Source organism: Diabrotica undecimpunctata, chromosome 5, assembly GCF_040954645.1.
Source record: "Diabrotica undecimpunctata isolate CICGRU chromosome 5, icDiaUnde3, whole genome shotgun sequence".
NCBI lineage: Eukaryota > Metazoa > Arthropoda > Insecta > Coleoptera > Chrysomelidae > Diabrotica > Diabrotica undecimpunctata.
Genome location: NC_092807.1, coordinates 117,947,022 through 117,971,936, shown reverse-complemented (window position 1 = coordinate 117,971,936; position 24,915 = coordinate 117,947,022). Strand labels below are relative to the sequence as shown.

At 33.4% G+C, this 24,915-nt stretch overlaps 1 protein-coding gene across 1 annotated transcript in view; it reads left to right on the top strand.

Annotated features, from left to right (window-relative positions):
- Positions 1-24,915, top strand: part of LOC140441706 (protein turtle-like) — a 518,457-nt gene that overhangs the window by 190,041 nt on the left and 303,501 nt on the right. The gene's annotated exons all lie outside the window — the stretch shown is intronic.

Below are 24,915 nucleotides of genomic sequence, written 5' to 3'. Positions count from 1 at the left end.
CTAAATGTTTGATTGTTAGAAAGTTTAAATGTGAGGTTCTGTTTTACCAGAACGCATGTACTGACAATTCAAGTAGTTCTTTTAAATCTTTATGTCGTTAAGGTTCATTGGTAAAACCGAATGAAGTTAAATCCCAGTATAGGGAAATATTATTTTATATTTTCTTTTTTAATTATATTATATTGTTCATGTATTATTATAATAATATCTTATTGAGATGTATCTAAGAAAAGCAAGGGAATGTTATCTTTTTTAGTTATTGAAAATTAATTATTAAAGTAGGTTAGTTGTTAATAGATATATCAGTCAAGTTAGTTATCTGTGATGTTGTATTGTTCTTGGTATCTGATTTAAGTAAGAAGTGGTATATATCGCTTAGATTCTTAATGTCACTCTTAACATTGATGGAGAAATCGTTAAGGAAATTATAAGACATTTCAATGAACTCTCTTTTAGATTTATTGTTCTCACGGTGGAGAATTGTAGTGTTAGTATAGTCCATGAGATGACCAGTGAAATGGACATGTTTGGCTAATGCACAGCGGTCACGGTGAAGTCGAGAATCACTTTTGTGTATTGTAATACGTGATTTCAATAGTTAAGATGTTTGGCCGATGTAGGAATTGCTGCAAGAGAGGAATGGAATGTTGTAGACAATGTTAGATATACTTATTATAACTCTGTTGCAAGGTATACCAAATTGTCATTGACTATTAGCCGATTAAAATGAATGATCATATATCTAAAAACTTTGATAAAACCTTAATAAAAAGTGAAGTTTTTTGTTTCTTAGTTTTTAAAAGTACTACAAATAGTATGGTTAAATATTTAGAAAGTTTAAATTATTATGCTACAACCTATTTTGTTACAGTAAGGTGAGAAAGATTACTATCTTGTTAAAAGGAAAATTATCTATCTTATAAACTAATCACTTCAAGCCTAAAGTATTATATATTTTTAAAATCAGTGCAAACTGTTACAGCAAGTTTAAATATGACATAATGTCTTCCCCTTCAAATATTAGATGACGTGTTTTTGCGCTTTTCCTCTAAAAATTAGAAGTTCAAAAGTTATTTAAAGTGGATAGTTTTATCTGAAAACACTGTATATTTATTGTAGGGTAACGTCGATGTTATATATTCACCGATATTTTATAACGAAGATGGAACTTTGAATTTACATTTAGTTATCCAAATGTAAATGTATTTAGTTATTTGCATATTTTGTTGAAATGATATTATAAATTAATGAAACAGTCGATTTTTTAATTTAAATTTTTTTTTTTAATAATACAGTATATCGCTCTCCTGGTATCAAACAATATTTAAAACGGTTTCATTGTTAAAACGATTGGTATCGTTAAATGACTTCTATTCATGATAAATAATAAAGCCGAAAAAATGTTTGTCAATATTAAAAAGCTGATAAAATGGCAAATGTAATTATAGCGGACGAGTTAATTGAAAATTTGAAAAGATCAATATAGCGTTTGTAACACCATTATTTTACCAACCGTATAATATTATTGTAGATAGACATCTTAACAATTTCTTTAATTTGCGTTCATGTTACGAAAGAAACATAGGATTTAAAAAAATCTAATCATTAAAAATTTCTGCCTCATTTTCTTACCTCAAATCGATTTATTTTTTTTTATCTAATCAGAGGGAACACGAAGAATAACCATTTTACAAACTTTCAGAATTTTATAACTTTCCGTTCAAGAAAATAAAAAACAGAAATATGAGAAGAATATCTATTGACCCCAATTTGAGAATCTTTGTTGTCTACACCTGTTTGTAAAAGTGTTCAAGAATTATTTAAATATTTTATTTTTATTATTCAGAATATGACCTTATGTAGTTTTAAATCTTTTATTTAATTATAATATATTAGCTAATTATAATATGGCTAGTTCCACATCTTTTAAATCCTCGATCCCAAATTGGCTGATTAATTATTGTCAAGTTCTGAGAATTCACTTGTCTGACAAACATGTTTTTGGGAAACTATTTATCAACCCAAAACACTTCAGAGTCCTTAAGGAAACGCATCCGTCCTTTGTGTAGAAAGTTTAAAATGACATTTTAAGCTTAATTTATTGCTATGCACGCAGGTCCTAAGAACAAAGGAACCACCCTAGTCGACTTTCGTACATACGTATTTTCTTTCGTATGATCGGCATTCTACATCAACTTGTCGCGAAAGCATCAAAACCAACATCAAGTGTGCGTCCCGACTACCTTTAGACCCCGTGCGGTGCACCAGCCACAGACGCCGAATTCGTAAGAGATAAATGAATCTCATATAGAATTGACAATAAGTTATTAAATCTGCCAATTGTTATTTGAATTACAATATTTTATTTTACATATCCATTTACATATATTGCAATTTTCTTTATTTTAAATTCAATATTAACCAGCGACCTCATTAAGTTTTACACAAAACAACACCAAAAGGATTCTCTGTACCGAGTGTATTAACCCATGGCTATAGTTTATTTTTATGAACGAGAAAGTAATTAGCATAATTTTAACTGGTAGCTCCGACCACTCCATGGGCGTGCTCAAGATTAATTGAAAAATTACTTTGAATAATTGTAAAAAATAAATGAATTATTTCAGTGTTATAAAGTGTTATGTGTATGTAAACAAAAGTGACCTCTTTTATCACACACTATATTAGAACTGACTGGCCTACATTAAAAAGGGTTTTAAAAAATTCACATTTTTTTTAATTTTTAAAAATTACAAAAGAGAACAAGAGTTTTTAAAACCGTCTAAGGTATGTTAAATAGATGAATAAAAATATTAATATAAAACTTACAGCTACTTGTTACAAATCCAAATCAGATTCAGAAGATGAACTTTCAGAACCAAGATTTATAATAACTGGCTCGATCATTTTATCAGTAATATTGTCCAGCTTCCACATTTTTTCCTCTTCTTTAATAGTGTAATTTACTGCCTTTTCCCAGTTTTCAGGTTTTACATTATTTACGGCCTCCAAAAACAACTGTTTAACATCATGAATTTTAAAAGTGGTATTTTTTCTTGAAACTTCACTCTTTATCTGTGCCCATACCAGTTCAATCGGGTTTAATTCACAATGATATGGTGGGGATCTAAGTACTGTCATTCCACGATTTCTGGCAATTTCATCAATTTCGTATTTTTTAAATTTTTCTTTATGAAGGGCACACAACGAATAAAGTTCCTTTCTTATAGATCCGGGATGGTACGTAATATTTTTGAACTCAGCCAATTCTGCAAGTCTTTTTTTAACCACTTGGTTGTGGGCAGTCCTTCTATAAGTCTGGAGTGATAACTTGCATTATCCATTACTATTACACAGTTCTTAGGAAGAAGATCTATCATTTGTTCGAACCATTCTTGAAAGACATCAGCGTTCATGTCTTCATGGTAGTCACCGGTACGAGTTGATTCAAAAGTTAATAAACCACCTTCAACAAAACCGTCTGAACTTCCAATGTGTACTATTATCAGCCTGCGTCCCTTTCCTGATGGTAGGTTTAAACCAGTAGATAAGTTATTTACAAAAGCGTGCCTTTGACTTGTAAAAGTTTCATCCTGCTAAAATTTATTTGGTATATGACCCTAGTTGATCCATGTTTCATCAAGATAAAATATTTTTCTTTTTTGGTTTCTCATTTCCTTTATGGTTCTTAGAAAAGGTCTTCTCCATATGACAATATCGCTTCTTTCTAATAAAATAGACTTTCTGGGATTCTTTTTCCAGCGGAAGCCTATTTCTTTTAAAAGTTTCCATAACGTACTTCGACTCATTTCTGGGTAATCCTTATCATCTCGAACTGAGACAAGAACTTTATCCAATGTTGGAAATTCTTGTCTAAAGAAGAATTCATGCACTTTCCGTCGAAGTCCTTCTTTAAAATGAAATTCTATTTGAAATTTTGGTTTCCCTGGAGCATTACGTGGCATTTGAAAACTACCACATTTCTCTTCTTTAATAACTCTGTAAATCGTAGATTTCCCAACACCAAGTGTACTGCTAACGAACTCAACGGTCTCATCAACACTTTCACATAAACGTTTGTCTGTAAATGATTTAAAACAATTAAATATTAATGTTTTTTCATTAACTGTTAGAGGACCAATTTTTCGGCGTTTACACGGCACTTCCAAATTTTCCATAACACTAGTATACACAATAAACTGCACCTTGCAACTGAAGTACCTACTTTTAGTGAACTGTTAAGAATTTTGAATACGCCACTTGGACCTTCCTATATACAAAATGGAAAAACCCACTATCACATTTTCTGTGGAATAAGTTTAGAAGGTAATTATCTAGTCAATTACTGTCGTAGATTCCTGGAATTAAAGAATTAAATGTTTGATTGTTGAAACCCTTACTTCGTGAAATGCACTCATTTCAGATAAAATAAAACGTTTTATTTTATCTAAAGAATTAAACTTTATTTTGCAAATAGGCAAAGAATTAAACTTTATTTTGCAAATCGATAAAATAAAACGTTTTATTTTATCTAAAGAATTAAACTTTATTTTGCAAATAGGTAGGTACTTATTAAACTTTTATTGGTTATATCTAACCAATAAAATAAACATCTTACATTTCTTGCAAATTCATTAGTACCTGTTAACCTCCATCACTCCGACACTGGCAACCCTATTTAGGGATTAGTAACTCTCACAACTATTGTATTCTATTCTGCTCCAACCTTTATACCTGGTGGTCATACTCAATTTAAAATTGTTTTCCTATATACTTCTGTAAACTTGTTGACAAATATCTGTTTTTCATTGAGTCACCCGTATCAACAGTTTAGAGATTTGCATACATAATTTATTGTTTTATTACTCTCTCATACATAAAAATACACTATAGTTTGCCGTGAAATATAATTGCAAATACTTTATTTTCTTAAAATAAGATAGGACAAATGTTGAATAATATGTATATTATTTGCTATAGCGATGTTTACATGCTCACGTTTAAAATAGGTAGGTAATAATATAAAAATACTCTAGGTTACAAAACGTCCTACTTTTCAAACTGGGTAATTTCCAAAGCACAACTATTTCATGAATGCGCCTTTCCAAACTCAAGACAAAAGTGTCTAACGAAAACTATTCACAAAAAATAGCCAGCGCATTACATTCTTTTATCGTAAATTTTATAGCCATTTAAAGATAAAGATTTAACTATAACAATTATTACCAATGTCGTACATCTACAGAAATGCCTTAAAATTGTTATTTTAATTCTCTGAAAATATATATTTTAGGAAAAATAATTTACCAAAGAAACATTAAAAATTACACATACAAAAATTAACCAATATAATTAACGGAACAAGCGCCCGCCTTGAATTACTGAAGTTCAAAATGAGGGTACATTTGACATCGATGATCTAGCTCAGCGTTTCCCAAACTATGCCCCGCGGAGCACCGAGTGCCCGAACTCTGAACCACCTGCACTTTAACAAATTGTAAACAATTACCAAAGTACCCATAAACCAGTGAAAAGCCTACTATAACCCCGATTTTTCTGAGAGTTTATATATTTATACATACCTACGCCGTTATATATGCGACACATGCCCTGTTATAGAACATGCTAATATTGTAAATGTCACGGTATGAGCGCTGAAAGTGTTAAATATGGATATTGTGATTATCCAGAACCAGATTTTGATGATACAATTGTTCAGTTGTAGTATTAAAGCAATTACTGATGTAGAAACAATTCGACAGGCTGAAGAGTCTGTGGAAAAGTTAGTGACGCCAAATGCACCAGAAGTCTTTAACGAACTGCCTTTTTCTTCTGTGAATATTAGTTCCACAGGAAAAAAATCGGTAAAAAAAATACAATGATTCCTATTTAGAAATTGGATTCGCTGAGACCGGTGATAACAAACCACAGTGCGTAATTTCTGGCAAAGTGTTGCGAAACAGTTTGATTTTTCCAGCTAAAATGCGTCGTCATTTTTAAAAGGTGCATCCAGAATGTAATGGAAGACCCACTGATTTCTTCAGAAGGAAGCACTGCGAACTGACACATGCCAAAAAAACTATAACCTACCATTTAAAAACAGTTAACGGAAATGCTTTGATGGCATCCTACTTAGTCAGTTACCACGTTGCTCAAGCAGATGAAGCTCACACCATCGCGGAAAACCTCATAAAGCTGTTCGTCAAGGATATAATTGGATACAAGGATATAAATAATACAATCTCGCGTTGCATTGAAGACTTAGCAGAGGATGTGAAAGCTATCTTACGTTCTTGAATAAAATGTACCAAGTTTTCACTACAGATAGACAAGTCAATATATGTAGCTGGATTGGAAATTTTAATAGCATTTGTGCGGTACCAGCACTTGGAGTCTTTTCAAAAGGATCTACTGTTTTGCAAACCAGTGACAACTAACACAACTGGTGCCGATATTTTTCAAGTTAATAGAAAGCTTTTTCACAGAGAATAGCATTCACTGAAATAATTGCGTCGATATTTCAAGTCCTGAATAGTTCTCCTTGACCAATTTTGGGAAAGGCTGATCTAGCTGATCGGAAGTAAATACAATTTCTTCAAGCAGCGCTTGTACTTTAAAATTTTGGTTTTCAGAGTTACCACTTTGACAATGCTGTTCTCTTCAGGTTACACTGATGCGATGGGTCCAACTGACCATTGCAACGGTGACATATTGTCTTCAAGAATTCACACCAAAGCATTGACTTTTATTCCATTATCAGTGATGAAGATATTCTTTATACCATCGTTTCCAGAACTGCTGCTTTAATTTCTGGGAATGTTGCACGCTGATAATTTATTTGATGACATAACCGAAAAGTCAGTCTCCGAATAGCTTGTCATCGGACCGCCAATCAAAAAATGTCCAGCGGTAAGGGGAAGATCGTTAAATTAAAATAACGAAAATATTTCCGTCAGGCCAATAACTAATTTTGGTACTTATCGGTTCTGCGCTCTTAAAAAAAACAAACATGATTTTGGATCACTGGTTCAATTTATTTTTCTGTTCTTCTCATTTTTTTTTCTTCATCACCCCAGAGATCAGACAGTGTATTTGTCTCTATTCCTTATCCTCCTCTCATTATGTTTACTGCAGTGGAACCTAAATGGGTATTACACCCGTTTAGAAGAGCTTAGATTACTTGTAGCTAAAATTAAACTATCTATAATATGTCTGCCACAGACTCACTTCAAAGAAGATAATTATCATAACTTAAGAAACTATACTCCATATTTTAAGAACAGACTAACTGCTAGCCAAGCTAGTGAGGGAGTAGTAATGTATGTTTATAACTCATATAATATTAAAGTCATACGTTTAACAACTGGGTTAAATGCAACAGCAGTAACTATAAAAGGGCCCCACAAAGTTAATATCTGTAATATTTATATACTACTTTATTGGGAATAAGACACAATTTAAGGTTAAAATCAGTTTATTGAGGTTTCAATTTCCAGTTCGGAAATCGTTTTCAAAATACAAACATGAATACATTAAACAAATTTTGTTCCTCCCCAAAAAAAAATTCCTCAACTCCTTTTGTTCCTGCAAAGACTCCTCAATCAAATCCCAGAGCCTCGTATTATTTTAATAAACAAATCATCATCATCAGTGGCGTTACAGCTCTTTATGAGCCAAAGCCTTCTTCAGAACAATCCTCCATTCGCCCTGTCTCTGGCAACTCTTCTCCATGCTCTAATTCCGATAGACTTCAAATCATTTTCTAGGTTGTCTTGGTATCTAAGTCTCGGTCTTCCTCTTCTTCGTTGTCCGATCGGCCCTCTTCGGTCAAAAACTTTTCTGACTATGGCATCTTCCTCTCGTCTGATTACATGACCTATCCATCTGAGGCGTGCTACCTTAATGAATTTTACAACGTCAGGTTCTCCAAATCTTCTATACAACTCAAAATTGTAACAACTGCGCCACAAACCTTGCTCTTTTATGCCTCCATATATTCGCCTTAGTATTTTTCGCTCAAAACGTTTGAGCAATTCTTGGTCATTCTGTGTTAGTGTCCAAGTTTCTGAACCATATGTTAGCACTGGTCTTATTAGTGTTTTGTATACAGTCAGTTTAATTTTTCTAGGCATTTTTGAGGCCATCTGTCTTCTTAAGCCATAGTAACACTTATTGGCGAGCACTATTCTTCTTTTTATTTCTTCACTGACGTTGTTATCTTTGGTTAGCAGCGACCCTAAGTATATGAAGGTGTCAACACCTTCCAGTTCTAGGTCATCAATTATTATTCGTGTAGGTGACTGGTTGCTTGATCTAATGCAACACATATATTTGGTCTTTTAAACATTTATATTTAGTCCCATTCTGTGTGCAGATGCTCTTAACGACTGAAATGCTTCAGTCAGAGATTCTGTGCACATACCTATGATGTCTATGTCATCTGCGTATCCGACAATTTGTACTGATTTGTTAAAGATAGTACCATTCGTAGTAATCTGCGACTCTCGATTTATTTTTTCTAATGCCAGGTTAAATAAGAGACACGATAGTCCATTTTTACAATGTAAGGGTCTTGAGAGATCGTTTTGGATTTTTACCATGCTCTCTGCACCTGTGAGTGTAAGTTCAGTTAACCGGACAAGATCAAATGGAATGCAAAATTCTACCATAGCAAGTAGAAGTTTATTTCTATTAACGGAGTCGTATGCGGCTTTGAAGTCAACAAATATGTGGTGGGTGTCGACGCCGAACTCCAGGGTTTTTTCAAGGATCTGCCTCACTGTAAATATGTGATCCGTTGTTGATTTATTAGGACGGAAACCGCACTGATATCCTCCCACTATTTGTTCGGAGTAGGGGAGGAGTCTTTTGTACAATACGTTGGACAACACTTTATATGCCATATTGAGTAGAGTGATGCCTCTATAATTATCACACGACATCATGTCTCCCTTTTTGTGTATAGGACACAGTACACCTAACTTCCAGTCTGTGGGTGTTTTTTTCTGTTGCCAGATTGCAGTTATCAGTTTATGCATGTGTTTCATAAGGGGGTCGCCGCCATTTTTGAAAAGTTCGGCAGGGAGATTATCCGAACCGGGAGCTTTATTATTTTTCAGTGTTGCGATGGCTTCTCTAATTTCTTCTTCGTTGGGGGGTGGTTGCCGATCATCTTCATTCATTTGAAACATGGGATCCTCAATCTCTCCATCTTCGTGGTTGCCGCTAAGCAGTTCTTCAAAATGGTCCGCCCATCTGTTTAGTATTTGTTCTTTGTTACTAATTATAGAACCGTCCCTATCTTTACAGGCTATTATTCTGGTATTAAACAAATATTTACTGATTTTAATATGATTATCTTTACTGAAACACAAGATTTAATATTTTGACTGACGATGGATCCTAATAGATTTTTCCCTCTATGAGCCCGTTATACAACCATCTCTCTCGTGGGATGTGACCTCCCATTTGCAAGGGAGTGGTCATTTTCCCTTACTAATTATGAACAATAATTACCTTATCTGCTCATCAATGGCATCCAATAAATGGCATCTAAAAAATGCAGATTGGTCTCTTTATACTTCTTTTGTTTTACATATAATTCTTTAGTTGGTACAGCCCTTTGATGCAGATATTTATATCAATTCTAACGTATTTTATTTCGTGCAGTTTTTAACGTCAATAATTTCCTAAGTTTTCTAAAAGTTTCCTAAAAACATGCATCATTCCCATGGTGGAAATCTGATTGTGAAATAACTGTTAAGGAGTACAAAAAGACGGTTTATATATTTAGAAGGTACCTACTTTGAAATAACCAACTTAAATTCATAAGATTAAGGGCCTACTGTAGATACACTTTACAGAAAAGTAAGAGAGAGGCCTGGAAAAAATATCTATCATCTTTTAATTCTTCTATCCCTACTTCTAAAATTTGAAAAATAATTAACAGGATGTACGGAAAAAAATCATTAAACACCATACATTACCTAGAACATGATAATATGACATATTTATTCAACAAATCAAGAAATAATGTCTCTACTAGCAAACTTATATCAACAACATAGCAGTGAGGAAAATCTATCTACAAGTTTCCTAGTTTAAAAAAGTAAATTTAATAATGCCTATATAAATATTGATGACTATAATAATTTACCTATAAATGATATATTATCGATTGATGAACTCTTAGAAACATCAAACAAAGTTCAAGATACTAGCGCAGGGCCTAACAACATACCTGCTACATTTTTAAGGTAAACGATGTCTTTTGGATCTCTATAATTTTATTTGAACAAAGAATGTTTTCCCAATTAATTGGCACAACTCAATGATCGGACCAGTTCTTAAACAGGGTAAGAACTAATCGGTCCCAGAATCTTACCGACCAATATCTCAACTTCTACTATGTGTAAAGTACTTAAAAAATTGTCAGCAACAGACTAATATGGTACCTAGAAGATAGATAACTACTAATCTTAATACAAAGTGGATTTATCTATACCTACATTACACAACCTAGTGGATATTGAATGTGTAATTCATGAGTCATTTAGATGTGGTCAAGAATGTTTTGCTATCTTTTTTGATACACCGCGTGTGTGTGATACAATTTGGAAATTAGATATCATAAGAATTCCAACAAGTTGGTAGATTTAATGAAATATTATCAAATTGATTAGTAATTTCCTATATACAATATAACTTCAAAGTTCGAATGGACAACGTTCTTTCAGACTCCAAAATCCAATTAAACGGCATTCCTTAAGGGTCCACTCTTAGTGTTGCACTTTTCCTTATTGCTATCAATGACATCGCTAAATCATTCAGGACATTAGTCAAAGCTTGTCTATTTGCTAATGATCTTGTTATATTTTGTCGAGGAAGAATATATTAACAATTACGATCCATATACAGCAAGCCATTTACAAACGAGAAACTTGGTCAAACACACGACTGGCCTAGAATTTTCTTCTACTAAAACGAAAGCAATCATCTTCAGTAAAACTTCAAAGAAGCACATTATATCACGGAAACTCTATCTAAATAATTCACCAATAAATTATTCAGACTTCCACATTCAAGACCACATCCACTCATTTCGACTGTCATCTCAAAATGACCTTAAGTTAATGAAAAGTATCTCTCATAAACAATGGGGTGCCGACTTCTAAACTCTTATGACTGTCTACAAAACCTTAATTCGTTTAAAATTAGATTATGGTGCTGTTGGCTACAACTCAGCCAAAGGTTAACTATTAAAAGTGCTAGATCCAGTACATATTTCAGCGATTAGAATTACACAGGGAGCACACTACATAATCACCGAGTGATTACCGGTATAAGCAATCTCCCACTTACCGACCAACGACTTCGGGCGGATGAGTTAGTAAGTGGTAGGGCCCTCTTTTGTCCTGGGGTTAAGAAATCGGCCCCGAAGGCGGATGAACAAAAAAACTGTCAACGGCATAAAAATGTAGAAGGCAAGGGGAAACCACTGCATTAAAAATTCTACACAGATATCCCTAGTACAATTGTCATGGCTGTACAAAAAAGTAACTCTGTTACTGATCATGGATATCGGTGGCCAAGATCCGTCAAGGGAGGCAAATCACACAATGACCACAGGGCCTTTCAGGTCGATATCAAACGAAATCCCTGTGAAATACCCATTAGTAACACATCGTCCAAAAAGAAGACTAAAATCGACAGAAAATGTATGAAGATAGGCACGTGGAATGTTAATATACCAAGCAGGTAAAGTTCATAATGTCATTCAAGAAATGGAAAGATTTGACATACAAATATTAGGACTAAGTGAGACCAGATGGCCCAATTCAGGTGACATATTAGTAGGCCAAACAAAGATATACTACTCTGGTAATGATAATGACGCAAATCACTGGAACAGAGTAGCGATATTAGTTGACAAAACTACCCAGAAATTTGTAACTGGCTTTCTACCCATCTCGGATAGAGTTATGATGGTAACACTAAAAACAGCTCAATCTAGAGTCAATATAATTCAAGTATATGCTCACACTGCAGAAAAGTCGGATGAAGAGCTCGAACAGTTTTATAATGAATTACAACAAGCTTTAGAAGTAACCAAGTCTAGAGACGTTACAATAGTCATGGGAGATCTAAATGCAAAAAATCGATAGAGAAAGTAAAGGTGATTTTATTGGAAACTTTGGACTTGGCACCCGTAACGAGAGAGGGGACAGATTGGCTCAATTCTGCCAAGAGACCGATTTTATTGTCGCGAATACTTATTATGATCTGCTGCCCAGGAGACTCTATACAAATCTATAGCAGACAACCAACGTAACGTCATCAGAAACCAAATTGACTATATTCTTATCTGCAAACGATACCAAAATTCCATAAAATCAGTAAAATTATATCCCGGAGCTGATGTGAGATCAGATCACAACCCAGTTGTAGGAAGGTTTAGAATTAATCTAAAAAAGCTTGTGGTTAAAACTAAAGTAGAGAGGATACAAGTATCCCATCCCGTTTGAGAGATCCATCAACAAAAAAGCAAGTCACACTAAAAATTAAAGCAGAGCTCACCAAAATAAAAATTATTCTACTGAAGATGCGAACAGGAAATGGCATATGTTAAAAGATGCTCTAATATGCACATGTGAGAAAACACTATCACCTAAGCTGATCAAGAACAAAAATGAATGGATGACCGATGAGATTCTGGATCTCATGGAAGCAAAAAGATCCTATAAAACCAAAGACAAAAACATGTATAATATTATACACACAGAAATAAGGAGAAAGACCAGAGATGCAAAGGAAATATGGTATAGTGACAGATGCGAAGAGATTGAACAGTTGGTACAGAAACATGATAACTTAAACCTTCATAAAAAAATTAGGAAAATAACAGGCACTAATATTAGAAAAAATAAAACATACTGATGGATAAAAACGGCAAAATAATTATAGACGTCGGTGAAAGGCTTAAAAGATGGCAGGAATATATTCAAGAGCTATTTAAAGACGAACGGACTGAGATAGTACTAGAGCAAGAAAAGTTCGACAACGGCCCAGACATAACAGAAGATAAGGTATTAGAGGCGATAAAGCGAACAAAGAACAACAAGGCAACAGGTCCTGACGAAATACCTGTAGACAAAATACGGTTAATAGAAGAACAGCAAATTGGAATATTGGTCGACTTATTCAATACAATATACAGTACAGGAATCATTCCCAGAGATTGGCTGATGTCAACATTCATAACACCACCAAAAAAACCAAATGCAAAAGAATGCCAAGACCACCGGATAATAAGGACCACACAATTTGGATTTAGAAATACACTGGAAACGAGGGAAGCCCTGTTTGCTGTGAATGTACTTGTGCAAAGGTGCATGGATGTTATTCAGCCAGTATATATGTGTTTCTTGGATTACAACCAAGCCTTCGATAAGGTCAGACATAACCGTCTTATCGAATTACTTTAAAAGAAAAACTTAGATATGAGAGACATCAGGATCATTAGCGCTATCTATTATAATCAGATCGCTGTGGTAAAAGAGAACAACGTCTTTTCAAATGAAATACAGATTGGGAGGGGCATCAGGCAGGGCTGTGTCCTGTCTCCTACTTTGTTTAGTTTGTATACAGAGGAAATAATCCAGGAAGCACTAGAAAAACTAACTATGGGAATAAAAGTAATTGGCCGACCAATCAATAATATACGGTTTGCCGACGACACTATTTTATTAGCGAAATGTCTTGAAGATTTACAACAAATGGTTGACAGAGTGGTAGAAGTCAGTGAAGAAAACGGACTGTCCCTAAACACAAAAAAGACAATTTATGGTAATTACAAAAACCCAACAGTGCCAAGAAAACATAACAATACATGGAGAACAAATTTAAAAAGTTGAAAAATATAAATATCTGGGTACAATAATTAACGAAAATAATGAGTACACAGTTGAGATTAAGGCAAGAATAGGACAGGCAAGAAATTCTTTCAACAAACTGAAAAAAGTACTCTGCAGCAGAGACATTTCAATTTCTTTAAAGATAAGACTTCTGAGATGCTACGTGTTCTCCGTATTACTTTATGGGTTGGAGGCTTGTACTTTAAAGAAAGATGTTTCGGGCAGATTGGAAGCCTTCGAGTTATGGGCCTACAGAAGGATATTAAGAATAAGTTGGGTGGATAGAGTCACGAATGTCGAGGTGTTGCGAAGAATGGGAACGGATAAAGAGGTTTTAAATACAATTAACGTCAGAAAACTGCAATATCCGGGACATGTCATGAGGGGCGAGCGTTATAACTTGTTGCAATTAATAATACAAAGAAGAATACAGGGTAGAAGGAGTCGCAGAAGAAGACGCATCTCCTGGTTGAATAATTTGAGAGCTTGGTTTAACTGCACTTCTGCTGACATCTTTAGAGCAGCGGTGTCGAAAATGCAAATTGCCATGATGGTTGACAACCTTCTTAGAGGAGATGGCACGTAAAGAAGAAGACACTACATAACCTTAGTTCAAAATATGTATGTTGAATCAGGCGAACTATCCCTTCAAATTAAGAGAAAATACCTTTTATGCCTCAAGAGTATTAGTTGACCCAGTATTAGTAGTAAAACCCAGAGGTACTAGTTTATAAAAACACATTTACAGACACATTTCCACTGATGTTTAATTGTATAAAAAGATGGGATACTCTGTTTTATCATCGAGTGAAAGTACTGTTACAAAGCTTAGACACAATTCCACCTACTAACAATATTTCAGAAGTCGGCCAATACACAATACCAAGGATCATTTCTCACACTGATTGTAATACAAACTTTTCTGCATTCAAGAAATGTGACACAAAAGCCAAAATTTTTAAAACAGAAAGCACTAGAGATATTTAATGTCTTTAACTATAACATCCTTATATTCTACAAACAAAGTAGAAGCGTGTTAAACAGCAGACAACTATAACAGTTCCTATTAGTTCCCTTCCCAAACTCCAATATTCTCCGCTGAACTCTTTTCTATCCCCCAGTCATTAACGTTTGTCTACACACATACGATTCCACATCCTACATTCCATTTCCTACAAACATTAATAAATTAAACAAATTTTGTTATGGCTTATTTCACACAGTGTCACTATTGCATGAAGTAATATTCAAACTTAGTGTGCAGTATTGGTTCAAAAAGTGTCAATATAGCAATAATCTATAAATACAGTCCTCAGAAGGGCTCAGGGCACACTGAATTTTTAGTTTAAGAATACAAATTAGTATTGTTTCGAATAACCAATAATACTTTATCGATACACACTAAATTTACTCTCTGAAGCATCATGTAAATCTTAAACTAAGCAAATAGATAAGCCAGATAGCAGCTTTAAAATACATCAATTCCCGACACTTAATATCCTCGATAACGTATCTTCGTAAGTAAGACCGCCCAGAAAAACCGCGTTGCACTGGGAATTCAAAATTGTCGAACATATTTGCGTCGATTCTTGAAAGAATACTCTTTAGTTTATTTTAAAATGATTGACGACGACGACGTAATCCTTGCTTTAGCGGCGACAATTATGATTTTAATTGATTTTGGATTCGGCCTAGCCTTCAAGCCAAAAAAAAAAAAAATATAAGTAGTGCAACCGATTTCATGAAAAATCTTCTATTAAATAATATTAGTGAACTCAATATAAGTCTTGAGCAGAGTTTAGAGTATTTGAGCAGTTTATAAGAATTTTCTTCCGTATGTCGAGTACTTCATTCGACGATATTCTGAAAAGTATTGACCCAAAAATTCGAAAATCTAACACAAAATTCAGAAAAAACGCATCCACTCATAAGGGATTTTCTGCTACATTACGAAATTTGGTAACTGGAGATTTCTTCCAATCTCTTGAATAATATTTCAAAATTTGTTGCTGTAAGACTCAGATCTAGGTCGTTGTAGACCTTTCGGTCGAGTCTTGAAAATTTCTTATTAATTTATAAGCGATAAAGCTTTATTCATAAACATTCCTAAATTAGAGATGTTTGTTAACATATTTTTAATTTAAAAATAGATTATCCTTTGTAGTTTATAAATAAGAAAAGCATCCACCATGAATATTACGAGGAAAAAACAATAACATAAATAAAAGGATTATTAGAAAAACTAAACGACAGGAAATAAATTCAACATTTCAAGAACATTCAAAACAACAACATACATTACCTGTATTTCTAAACTTTTCAACAACCTTCAAAATTACAGCATTACTTGGAGAACGTTTGTGTGAATTGATCACACACGTATTGCAGACTTGTAGTATTTCGTCAGCCGATTCCGCATGAGCGAAAATAATGCTCCACAAGAAACACTTTCTCCTCTGTAATTACCACCATTTTGAACAATTAGGCTTTAATAATTAATTATTTAATGATCACTGGACAGGTCTGTACTAGTTAATTTAAATATGACAGCGTGCACAAAGAGACATTTATGTTTCAGTTTCAGCACTGTTTATTTTCTACAATACTGTACTATTCTTGAGACCTTACAAATTCACGAAAAACAAATAATGCCCAGAATGAATAATCATAACCAAAAAACAATTAAAAAACCAATATTTTCGACTTTTTATGTGACAAATATACACAAATTAGAAATGTTTGGAAAGGTTTTTAAAACCCCCCCTCATTCTGCAGTCAGACTTAGGTAGTCCATTCTAGGATTTTGGGCTAAATGTGGTTGTCAAGTTGTTAGAGAAATATAGGTAACTTTTGGCAAAAGTTCTAGGGAACTAAAAAAAATCATCTGGCAACCTTGGACGTGAGAACCTGTAGAAGACCGGCGCGCGACCGGCAAAGTTGAAGGCATAGTTTGGCATAGGAGGACAAAGCTAGATTGAGGCTGTAGCAACATTGGGGGGAGAGAGAAAAATCTAACAATAAACTTTTAACCTAACAATAAACACTTGAAGGGTACAGGGGAAGAACGATCATAGTCACAAAAAATAAAAAATCCAAAATCCATGTAGTTATGATGGTGTGAATGTTTTGAGAATGTTAACGATTGAGAGCGTTCTCGGTGGATCAAAACTTTTAATAGGTTGAAAGACAGAAATGAACAAAACTCATTTTCTGTGCATGAAATTGAACGAAGACGACTTAGGAAACCTGAAGAAAATGCTAATCTTCATGACTTTTCATAATAATATAAGGTAAGAGTGTTACGTGAAGGCAAGCTGCAAGAAATAAAAGTTTGCTTTAAAGTTTTTATGTCGTTTTTTGGTGTCACTAACCGACGCTTGATAATAGTTAAGAAAGCTCTTGTGCAGACCGGTAAAGCTCCTATTGATGGTAGAGATACACATAACAACCGTCCTCATAAATTACCAGATGACGCAAAAAAAGCCTTGATAGATTTTTTTATTTTCTTAAGGGTAGAAAAGCGCACTATAGTCTTAAGGACTCAAAAAGAGTGTACCTGCCAGAACATCTAAATATAAAAAAGCTTTTAATATTTAGATGTTTAGATAATAAAAAAAAATGGTTTTATTCTTGAAAAAGTATAGCGATAAGTATTTTGAAATCTTTTACGAAGTATTCCGCAAAATTTTTGTTACAAAATTTAACATTGCCTTTATCTACCCACGAGCCGAAACGTGGGCGTTATGTGATGAGTATAGAGTAAAAAAAAAATAGTTTAGAAAAATCGCTAGAAAACGCATCTGATGAAAATAAGGTTTCATTGGAACAAAAGCTGAGGAAATCACGTATTGAGATAACTTTGCACAAAAATAAGGCTGACAGTTTTTATAGTCGTAAAAGAGAAGCTAAAAGAATTAGCAGAAAAACTGCTAAAACTGTAGCTATTGCCATGGACTTTGACAGGAACCTACAAATTCCAAATATATCAACAAGTGAATTATACTTGAGACGCCAATTATCTTTTTATCAGTTACCAGCTGAAGTCCGTTTGAAGAGGTTTACTCTCCGGACACTGGAACTCACTTAAGCATGGGTGTATGTTACCTGAAGTAAAATTTAATTAAAATATTAAACATCATATAATATTATCAACATCATGTACAATCTTTGGTAACACATTACATTTTAAAGGGTTTTTACCCAAATATTTTGGTGGCTCAGGCATGGTAACCTGTATTTTAACCTGATGATGGAACAGTTGTTCCGAAAACGTTCGTGTTTTTAATGTTACCCTTTTAAGGGTTTTTATAAAATAAAATATACCCACATACAAAGACTAACCTCTTTTTGTTATACGTGGTATACAGACAGCTGCAGGAATTATTTTCCTTGTGGATTTTTTTTAATTATCTTTTTATTTATTTAATGTCCACGTATTAGCAATATCTGAATCAGTATTTTACACATACAAACAAACAGAGGGTAAAAAATGAGCAGACGATGTTATCTCAATGATAAATCACTACATTGAAAACTACTTAGATGAATCAGTTGAGGAGCTAAAAGTGTTTTGCGATTCATGTAGTGGCCAAAACAAAAACTTTACTCTACTCAGATATTTCCACTGCATGACTGCTATTAAAAAAAGATTTAAGGAGGTAGTAATCACATTCCCTATACGAGATCAATCGTACATGGAACCCGATAAGAATATGGGTTTGATCCCAAAACGTTCGTCAGCCGAAATACCTGAAGATTCGAGGGACATTATAACATCAGCAAGAGTCAAGCCTTCACCTTTTCGTGTTGTGAACTTTAAAAGAAAAAACTTCAAGCTATGGGGAAATTTCCTCTCAACTGAGTACACGAAAAAATTTAGTGCTGCAATACGTCCCATTCGAAAAGTGAAGATTTCGCAGACAAAATCACGGACAATTTAACACCGGGATAGTTACAATGGAGCGTTCACTTCCACACGGATAAGGAGCGTTAACAAACCCTCTTCCAAAGCCCCTACGGAGCTACAATCTACATATCCAGGGCCGATATCTGTACCAAGCTCCAAATATAGCGACCTTCAGGTCTTAAAGAAGTTTTGTAGACTGGAAGCCCAAGAGTTCTACAAACAGCAAGGTGAAGAGGGCAACCATGATGATTATCTTTAAAAGGTTAGTAGGTACGTATCTTGAGAGACTTAAATTTCATGAAAATGATTTAGAATTTATATTAGATAACTAAACAAGTTTTATTTTTCAGATTAAAAAGACAAGATTTCCCCGAATAAAAAACCATTTTTTGAGCATAAACTTCGTTTCTTGTATTGTAAACAAAATAAGTTAATAAAATATAATCCATTCGAATTATAAAAATAACTCATGTACAATTAAATTACGTTAAACAAACAGCTGTTTTGTTTAAATTCTTCCAAGTTGCAGGGGAATAATGATCATTGTCCATGCAGTAGTTTTTTTACACCAGGTATAATAAGAAATCGATGCTGATACAAGTTTAATATTAGAGTTATAGCATCTCAATAAGATAAAGTTAATTTTAAAACAAAAATAAAGTGCATAAAAAACATCAGACATTCGACACAAGCCTTTAAAGTTTAAAAACGCTCCCCTGAAAAATTTACTTTTTGTGACTATGATCGTTCTTCCCCTGTACCCTTCACTTTTGTTTAGGACAAACATCAAGACCAATAAATGATAAAATAAGTGAACATCAATCTTTTATTAAAACTAGAGAATTTGACAGACCTCAAATATGTAAACACGTAAAAGAAAATGAACATAGGGTTCAATGGAAATATTCAACTAAAAGAAACTGATGGTAAAAAGAGAAAAATCAAAGAAACGGCTCTAATTATCTTAAATGAGACCAATTTCGTCGGAAATTCTTATATATAAACTTATATTAAACTTAAATATACAAACTTATATTCACCCTTTAATCGGCAAAATAGAAATCGGGGGTTTAACTTTCTGAAAATTTTGGTTTCGGGGTAATTTTGGTACGCGAAATACGAATGAAAAGTCAATTTCTCGATATCCTTATTGAGCTAGCCACAAAGTGAAAAAGAAGAATGCCGCCCATATGGCCGGTATATCGTTCTACAGGGAAACATGAACTACTGCTTTTTTGGTGCTTATAAAAACATTTAAATTTTTATTGAAATAAACTTGGTAAAAAAATTAATAGATAATAACTAATAAATGAAATACACATTAATGACGGACGTGGTAGTCTTTCCAACAATTTTTGGCACCGGAAGAACATAAATGCAGTTGACATTTCGGGCAGAAAGTGTGTGCCTTCGATTTCTTGCAGTATTTGCAGGACTTTTTACGGCCTGAAATTCATTTAGGAACATGATCTACTCCATCGTACCGTACGTCTTCAACAGGATGCCTTTGTACCAGCATTAGTACTATTAGTAGGGAGCGGTGAGTTTGAAGGTCGACCAATGGGTCTTTTCTGAACAGAAGAGCACAGACCTTGAGCAATTGTCACACGAAATTGGAATAGTCTCGAATTTTTTTCTTGTGAAGCTTCTTCTTCTTCTCTGAAATCTGTTTTCTTGGCATCTTCATTATATGATCTGCGATACAAAATGAACGCATTTGTGACAGCCATATCCAGAAGATGGTAAAAGATGCGTGTCACTGCATCCATTGTTTTAATGCTCAGTCCACTTCGTCCCATATGAGAGTCCATAAGGTCAACTCCACGAATGCGAATTGTACTCACGAATTATATGGGGGTAGTCAACATTAATGTATTCTTTCTTTTTTTGTCGTAACGAGTCGTTTTTGCTATCTATTTGTCTGAATTCAATTTCCAAAACGGTTTGACCCCAACGTAAGTTGAACAAAGTTTTACGTTCTTGGTGTCTTTCCAGAGGACAGTGGTAAGATGAACACCATATGCACAACCCATATAATCCAATGCATAACCTCGTTCCGCGTCTTTGATTTCTCTATATGTATCAAGTGGAAGTTTACAATTGGGAATTCGATTTGCACGTATTGTCCCCAACCCAAAAATTCCACGAGCTCGTAAATAAACTATGAGAGGCAAGGATGTGTAAAAATTGTCACAATATGCAATATGGTTTTTGAAATTTGGAATTGTTTGTGACAACCGAATAACAACGTTGCTAGTAGCTCCGAGGTCTGTTGTTCCTCGCACGATGATGTTATCTCCAGCACCATTATATATCTCAAATTGGTACGAATATCCTGTGGTATCGCACAGTATAAACAACTTAATTCCCCATTTATGGGGTTTGTTCGGCACGTACTGGCGTAAATGTTGCGCCATTTTTGTCGAACACATTTGCTTGTCAACACATAACCGCGCATTCTTTGGAACGGAATTGAAGCGTGCATTTAAAATATTAACAACTTTCCTGATTCTAAAAAGCGAATCATATCCAGGTTGTCCTTTTTGGATACGTTCTGCTTCATTAGCAAAACAAACATATTTTTTTATCCGCTCAAATTTCTTCAGTGGCATACACTGAGGAATTTGTATGCCACTGAAGAAAAGGGCGGGTATCACTCAACACTCAAAAAGTAGCACTAATTTTGCATTTCCCATCAAACACGCTAGCAAACTATCAAACAAATACTATAAGTACTTACCAAAAAAAATATAAAATCAATTGGACAACTAGAACTATTTTATTTTACGGTTCGATTCCACGTGTTCCAGAGCAATAATTTGTATGTACGATTCACTTGCTTGTTTCTACGTATCTGGCTATATCTCTCAAGTAACTGAACCTACAACTTTTAAACCGTTACCGTTGGTCGACTCTATTCTTGCCCAAAAGAGGTGTAGTCGATGTGAGAGCAAATAAATTTTACATTTTAAAATAATTCTGTTATTTTAATGCCGGCCTTATGGCGGGATTACCCATTAAGGGTTAATCAATAAAATATATTAATCTTTAATTGTTCCTAATAAAAAAAGTAATTCGTAATTTAAGTTATTGGAGTTTTGGTTATTCCATAGCTCCAAACTGTATCATACGCTCTGGTAGTATTAAAAACTACTGCTATGCAACTTTGATTATTTGCAAATGCCACATGTATCTCTGATTCGAGTAATATTCATTTATCAAGAGTTGATATATTCTTAGGCAACGCGAAGAAATGTTTAGCACGGTATTATTGTTATATTATTGTATTTTTTTAAAATAGCTTTTATATTTTGGACTCAGTTTATAGCTTACGGCATTTTTGCCAAATTTCAACCCTTCATATTTTGTTTTAATTTCTTTTATTCAATATTGTATACTAAATTACTTTACAAAACCAAGTATCCATTATCAATATAAATTAATTTTCTGCTTTTGAAACCTTTGCCTCTAATAAAACGTAAAATCTTTTTGTAGTAGACACAAAGGATTTTTATAAAGCAGGGTTTCGGCTTTGATAAAATGATGAATGGACGGATTGTTTTGAGGCATTCCATTTTTTAAGGCGTAGAAAAAGAGGTCGGGTACGCATCATCTTTCATTTCTGGACCACCTACAGAAGTGTTTGTATAAACTTTAAGAGGAATTACTCGACAGAAGAAATTCTCAGTTCTCAGAAGTGGCGTGGAATATATATATATATATATATATATATATATATATATATATATATTGTTATGATATGTAAAATCGAGAAAAATATTGGTTTGTTTAAAAATATTTCAAAGTTCAAAAACATTAAAATAATTCAGATAAGTAAGATAATGAACAACAAACATTTCAAAGAAGGAAAGTTATTAAATTCTTGGATTACCTGTACTAAACAAAATGTAAGCTATACATAAATTATTTCTTTGTTATACTTGAGTGACCCGCATAATTTTAAGTGAAATCCAAAGACAATTGAAACGGGTTTTCCAAAATACATTAATGCAGTGATTAGAGACAAATAGAAGAGATTTTAGAAAGAGGTTTTTGTTAGTTTTTAAGAATTATAGAAAATATTATTTGTAAATAAGTTTTAGGAAATTTTATAATTATAGGTAAAAATTTGTTTGTTATCGAAATGAAAAAATGGGGGAATTGTGACGAGTTTTGATTGGCGGAGATTGAAAAAGGTGGGATAAGTATGTAGGAAAAAGTTTAGCGAGATTGAGGAGAGAGAAAAGGAGAATCAGTTGGTTTTCCAAGTCTGTAAGACGAACAGTGATTGTTCTCTGGTGGTTCCCAAGAAGTAGCAAGCAGTAGTGTTGAATGTTAGTGAGTTTTTGTGGAGTTAGTGTATCTGACAGTAGCTGAAGCAGCAAAATATTGTAAGTCATATTTTCCTACTTATATTCCAAGAGTCACTGTTCAGGCCAACGAGAGATTCAGTTTATCGTAAAGAGAAGATATTCCAAGAGTCATTTTTCACTCGGGCCAACGAGAGATTCAGTTTATCGAGAGGAGAAAGGCTATCATAATTTGAATGATTGTTGCTTTTGAAGGAGATCATTAAGGACGATATACTTGCAACAATCTGTTGTAAGATTGCTGATTACATAGGGAGCGGTTGAGAGGAGATAATACAGTCTACAAGGAACAAGGATTTGGACCACTCATCATCAGAGAGAGATATTTTTGTTTTCTGCAGTTTTTTTCTTTTATTGATAACACAATTTTTACACGTAATTTAGAAAGGATATAAATATTTTGATTAGGAGAGTTAGAATAGTTTGGGATTTTGAGTTTTCAATTAATATTGTTTGTACCATTAATTTTGATTGTTCACGTACGGAGAACAAAATTTTGAGAATCCTTATATGAGATTTGTTTATTGAAAACTTTTGAGTGTGAATTATTTCATTATTTTTATTTCAATATATAGTGTTAGATCATATGTGTTTTTTATTATTCCGGTATTCTCTGGACCTTACCTTTCACATGTAATAGCATAGATATTGAAGCACGAATTTAACCCTGAGATAAAAAAATTAAAAATTGTGATAGAGTCATAATCATATCATTTAAATAATTTTTAATTAATCAAAAAAATTAATTAGCTAATTATTGCTTGGCGCACCAAGACTTTAAATATCGCAATAATATATGTATATATATATATATATATATATATATATATATATAAAGAAAAACTTTTTAAATTCCTGGGTTTGTCATCTGTTATAAACAAAATACTTAAAAATTTTTAAACATTGTTTAAATGTTTCCACCCTTTCCTACTTTCAATAAGCACTTTAATTATATAAACATGAGTTAATACTATGTTGTCTGACCATGATGTCTGCACTATTTCCTAGTTTAAGATGAAATGCAAAGTGTTATTTTTTTATAAAGAAACATGGCCGTCACTTTAATCTACGACTAATTCAGAGTCGTATTTAAAATATCTGCCAATGGTGCATTTACTAGTAATGCAATTCAATGAGTTACGATTTATTTATATTGGAGAGCTCTTTAATATCAGTCTTATTATTGATACAATTTTGATCTTTATATATGTGGATCATCTCCAATGTACATTTTTTTATAGTTCCGTTCTTTTTTCAAAATCTGTATATTTTCAAAAATATGTTGGTTGGTACACTGCGCCTGCGTTTGTGTGCAACAATCTTTTTTGTAGATATTGGCCAAATAACTAGTCTTTAGACAATATATGTTGAATTGTAGTATTTACAATTTACTTTACAAATTGTAAAGACTGCACTACAACATATATTGTGCAAAGATACCAATATCTACATAGAATGGTTATCGCACACAAACATAGTGTACCAACCAACAAATTAAATACTACAGCCTTAGCTAAGTATTCTAAAAAATCGCTAAATTATTATTTACAGCTTTAGATAAGTTAGTAAATATTACCTTGATATTATTTTTCAATGTTTTTTGTTTCAAAAATAAAGCAAAAATGTTTTTTGATTAATAAAACTTGTTTTATCTTTAAATTCGCGTCCTTTCAATATTACCTCGTTCAATCGAACATTTTGTGGTTTCAAAAGATCTCATTAATGT